The sequence below is a fragment of the Gossypium arboreum genome, chromosome 6 (assembly GCF_025698485.1).
Source record: "Gossypium arboreum isolate Shixiya-1 chromosome 6, ASM2569848v2, whole genome shotgun sequence".
Taxonomy (NCBI): Eukaryota; Viridiplantae; Streptophyta; class Magnoliopsida; order Malvales; family Malvaceae; genus Gossypium; species Gossypium arboreum.
The window spans coordinates 91747303-91752846 of NC_069075.1; the positions used below are offsets into that span (position 1 = coordinate 91747303).

At 32.4% G+C, this 5544-nt stretch overlaps 1 long non-coding RNA gene across 1 annotated transcript; it reads left to right on the top strand.

Annotated features, from left to right (window-relative positions):
* Positions 1–2165, top strand: LOC128294155 (uncharacterized). The gene is made up of 3 exons (XR_008284430.1): positions 1–111; positions 1031–1072; positions 1957–2165. It is a non-coding gene; the product is annotated as an uncharacterized LOC128294155 (long non-coding RNA).
* The last annotated feature ends 3379 nt before the right edge of the window (positions 2166–5544 follow it).

The following is a 5544-nucleotide window of genomic DNA, read 5'->3' on the forward strand; positions in this document are numbered from 1 at the left end:
TGAAAAGAACAAAGTTTTGTCCATCTTTGTTCATCATAGCCTAAAGTTAGGGAAGAGAAAGGAGAGGAGAAAGCTCTTGAATGTTCGGTCACTTAGGGAAGAAAATTGAAGGTAAGTTCATGGTAGTTTGCTTCTATCTTGATGTTCATGAGTTCTTCTTGATTCTACCTTAACTCTTGAAGCATATTTTGGTTTTTAGTTGTGTTGTGAGCATTTAGTCATGAATTAAAATGAAGGAAATGGTTGTTGTTTCATGTTCTTTTGATGAAAAATGGAAGATAGGTGAAGTTGAGCCAAACAAATGAACATGCATGTGCCTTAGATGCTAAGGGGAAAAATCGGCTAACATGTTGTGCTTTAAAATGATGAAATGGAGATTATACTTAAGTAAAATCATAGCTATGTGATGATTGATTGGTGATATACATGTTTAAAAAAAAACATGCATGCAAGTTATGTGTGAAAGAGTGATTTGGTAATAAATCTGCTTGGGACAGCAGCAGTAACCTGACTTTGGAAAATCACCATAAATTGTGGGAGATGAGTTAGAAGCTGCATAAATTATGTAATTAAAGCTTAATGAGTCTAGTTTCAAATGGAATAAACGATAACATATTTTGAATTCTGTACAATGAGAAATTTGATTCGTAATGAAGAGTGGTCAGATTAGTCAAACAGTGAAACATGCGAAACTTTGAGAAATATCTGGTATTGATTGGCCAAACCAAAAATTCTGAAAATTTTATGGATATAATATATATGAGTCTATTTTTAGGGAAAATTAACGACACTTGATTTGGAGTTTCGTAGCTCCAGTTATAAATGATTTAGTGACTGTTGCTTAGGAAGACAGCTTGCAGTGAAATTATGATTATGTGGTAAACATTGACAAAAATTTGTTAATGAGTTGCTTATTGATTTCTTATAAGCTTACTATGATCTGTAGGTGTGGTTGGCCGAATATTGTAAGGGGTTAGTACGTAGTCTGTATTTGAATAGTTAGATTAACGTGTTAGTAATCCAATTGTAGGCGGTTCGTGTGTGGATCTCGTCAGCATATCGTCGCAAACAGGTGTGTAACTAACACCCTCTTTCTTAGTCTGGATCGGCAAAAGTCGAAAAGCCGAAATGCCGAAAACCGGTATTTTGTAGATTTGCGAGTGTGCGAATGCTCGTGAGGTAAATCGATTAATGTTTTTGGTAAGCTGCAAAATTTGGACTGTAAAGTGCATGATTTCTGTGCCCTCGATATTTTTGGGCTTAATGGGCCAAAATTGGAATGATGGAATACGGGCCCAATTCGGTAAGAACCCTCGATGCGTGATTTCATTAGTACGTGAAAGGTAGGAATATGCATGAAAAACCCTAAAATAGATAAATTACTGAAATACCTTTAAAAATGGAAAATTTACAGTTTTACCCCTAGTAGATAAATTATCGAAATACCCCTAGGGTTAAATTGACCTAAATGCATGTTTGACTGTTGTTATTTACTACATGCCATGTTGTTATTATCTGATGCATGGGATTGGGATATTGACAGAGGAAGTACTGAAAGTGGCTTGTCCACGTCTTGGAGGCTTTGCCTCAATTTATGATAATCGAGCAAAAGGTCGCAATTGTGGAGTGTTAATGGGTGGGTTGAGCTATTCCCACATGGAGTGTATGGCTGGTACGGGTGGAATGTAGTGGTTGGTGGGTTGAGTAGTCTCCCCAAATGGGCTTGCATATGTTATTGATGTTGCATGTATTTTGAAATGGGCCTATGGGCCATACTATTATCTGAATAAGGGGCTAAGGCCCAGTTTATTGTAATCTGAAAAGGGCTCTGGCCCAGTACCACTGTTACCTGAATGGGTTTAGGCCCAATAGGCTTGAGCTGACTTGGGCTTTGAATGGGTTTTCCTTACACACTGAGTTTCCCCAAACTCACCCCTTTTATTTTCTTCCACGCAGGTAATCCCCAACCATAGTGGGCTTGGAGCTGTGAGGGAATTCGGAGTGGCCACCCGTTCTGAAAGTTTGATTTTCTTCTGGTGAACTGGACATCCTTTTATTTACGTTTGAAGTTTTGGGTTTTTAAATGTAATAAGGCCGCTTATTTATTTTTGATGGTTTTTAATATGTATTACTAAGATAGGTAATACTTATTTTAACTGTTGAAATTGGATAGTTTTAGGGCACGTTTTCAAAAACAACAGTTGATTTCAAAATAACACGACAACAAGCAAAGCTTCCGCAATGAAAGTATTTTCCAAAATTAATCACTTTTCCTAAAAATGACTTAATCGAATCGGTTTCCTAGAAATATCCATGACGTTAAGGTGTGGCAATGGCGGTATGCATGTCTAGGATTGGATCCGAAGGGAGCTTGGTACTTAAGCAGTCCGATGGACTCACCACCTCTTTTCCGGTTTCCTACCTGGTGCACAGCTTCCATTCACTTTAACCCTTAATGAATTAATCTTTTGAACATCAAGTACGATTTTCTAGACTTAGAATGGAAATTTTTTTTACGTTTTTGATGTGGCATGCCGGATCTGGCCATAACTTCTGGGCCGGGTTTGGGGTGCTACAGAATAAAAGAAAAGCTACTAGAGATATAAAAATAGAAAGAGGAGGAGTTTGGAGGAATCACTTGTAGATATGTAATATGAGATTGATTTGAAAATTGGAGGCATTTTCATTTTTTTTCTTCTTCTTCTTCTTCTTCTTCTTCTTCTTCTTCTTCTTCTTCTTCTTCTTCTTAAACCCTAAATTGGTACTGATAGGGCTATTAAATTGGTGGTAATCGGCCAGCTGGAGGGTTTTTTTGATACCAAGCATGCCGTCATCTACCATGTCACTTTGTCATGACGTCTGTGACGGAAAACAACAAAAAGGACTGTTTTGTCACTTTTCTAAGGTTGAGTGACTGAAATGAAACCAATGTGACTATTTTGTCAGCTACCCAAAGTTAAGTGACTGTTAATGTAATTTACCCTAAATTTTATTTAACTTAAATTATGGTTTGGTGAGATGACGATATTATTCTACACAATAACATCATCCTTGGGAACCACCATACAAACATATATTGAATATTTTCAAAGCATTCAACATTTTCATCTTTTAAGTTTTTTTAATTGAGTAAAAAATTTTCGATTTAATTAAAATTTTATTTTATTGCTCCAATTTGAGTTGTTAGTTACATTAAAAAAACTCGATTTTAAAATCTTGTTCGCTACAATTAAATTCTAAGTTAAAAACATAAATATAATGTATATTTGAAATGTTTTTTTAAATAATATAAAAACAATATAATTAGTATAATAAGCTTGATTGATAAATTACTTGTTTAGGGCCACAAATTTATAATTTTAGAAATTTCTAAAAATATAATTTAGCATTATATATATTAGTAATTTTTAAATAATTTTAATTTTTGAACATATTTATAAAATTTTGGAAAAAAACATTTTGTAATTTTTTCAGGACAAATTTACATATTTTCAAAATTTTTAGGGACTCAAGGCGTATTTACATTAATTTATTATTCGAGTTATTTGAATTATTCGAGTTATAAAATTCAACTGGACTTCAACTTGAATAATCAAATTACTTATTTAAGTTGATTTGAAAAGCAAAATAACTCAATCCAATTAACTCGAAATTCAAAAAGAATAATTTTTTAAATCAAATAAAAATTTTGTTCATCCCTATTTAAAGTTAAATTTTATTTAATACAAAATTTCAGAAAAAATGTTAAATTAAGATAATTAAATAAGTAATTACTTCTTAAATCTAGAAAATGTTAAAATTGTTGAGTTAATTTTGTTTTAAAAAGATTACATTCGACAAGAAATATATATATATATATATATATATAGTACAACTAACTAAGGCTCAAACAAATATGTTCATGGGTGGGCTATCAACCCAAACCAGAATGCTTGTTTGAAAAATGAAAAAATTTGAACAAAATACGAGGCCTGAAACTTGGGTAAAACTTAAGACCTGTTTTTTATATGGGATGAGTCTTGGGTAAGATTTTTTTTGCTCGAAACCAGCTTGACCTGAATATTATGTTATAAAATAATATTATATTAATTATATATGTTAAATAAGAATTATATATATTTATATTTATATTTATATTAAATCACCGATCCAATAATAATTAAATTCATTGTTAAATTTACCCAACTAAATAACTCAACCCAAAATATAAAATTTTAAAATTTATATTTAATACAATGAAATATTTATTATATTTATTTGTGTTTTTAATATACTAAAATATTTATTATATTTATGTTAATGTTTTTAATATAAATATTTTTAATGTATTTTATTGTATTACAAAACTTTTATTTTAGTTTTTTAGTGCATTTAAAATATTTATTTTTAAAAAAATAATTTTATACAAAAATTAATCTAAAAGTTTAAATCAAATTAAACTTAAATAAAAAATAAATTTATTTTTGAATCAAACTAAACTCAAACTTAAAAATTAATGTAAATAGTTAGATGTAATTTAAACCCAATCAGACTCGAGTCGCACGTAACATTAGTAGGCAATTTTTACTATTCCATCTCAGGATGTGAGCCAATGGGCAAACAATGGGTTCATCATTTCCATTTTGTTACAAGAAAAGGAAATATTAAAATGATTGGTTTTAACTTATTTCTAAAACTATTAAAATTTATATAAAATATTATATTAATAAGATAATTTTTATAAAATAAATAATTCTCAAAATTTAAAATTTACTATTATTAAACCATTTATTATCCTAATAAAACATTTTTATAATATTAATTCAGTAAATATTATATTTAATATTTTAATTTTCGATATGGGCTCCAGGTCGATGGAGCTCCAAGTCGATGGAGGTTGAGGGCGACTCGAGCGTGGTCATTGTGAAATTCTAGTTTGCCAGCGATGATCGATCGGACGTTAGTCCATATGTCTGGTAATCAAAGCAGATTGCTCTGGCTTTTGAGAAGTGCATTTTTCAACATATCAAACGTGAAGGTAATATGGTTGCTCACCTGTTGGTGAGAGAAGGTTTTTGCCGTCGATGTGCTGCTTGGTGGGTCAAGGATGGTCCGTCGGCTATTCCGGACATTGTGGAAAGTGAGAGGGGTAGTTGAGGTGTTCACCCCTAGCTTTTGGCTCGGTGTGGGTGACTCGTGTCGGGATAGATGGCATAGTGGGTGGCTAGAGACCACAGGGGGTGGTTTGGTTCGGGTTTTGTCGGTTGTGGTGCTTGTATCAGACCTCGGTTTGTTGGTGTGCTTCTTCTCATCAGCTGGTACGGAACGGACGGCGGGTTGATGGAGACCGTTGTAGATTCCAAAATTTCTTTTTCTCTCTTTACAGGCATTGGATGGTTGCTTTGTGAGCTTTTATTCTTCTTGCATGTTCGGTTTTGGCCGGGGATGGCTCTTCGTTTGCAGCTGGGTTTTTGTTTGATGTTTTATCGGTTTTTCATTTAGGGTTTGTTTGTCTTCTTTTGCTGGTTTTTTTTTTTTTTTGGATTTTTAGTTATCATACGTTGT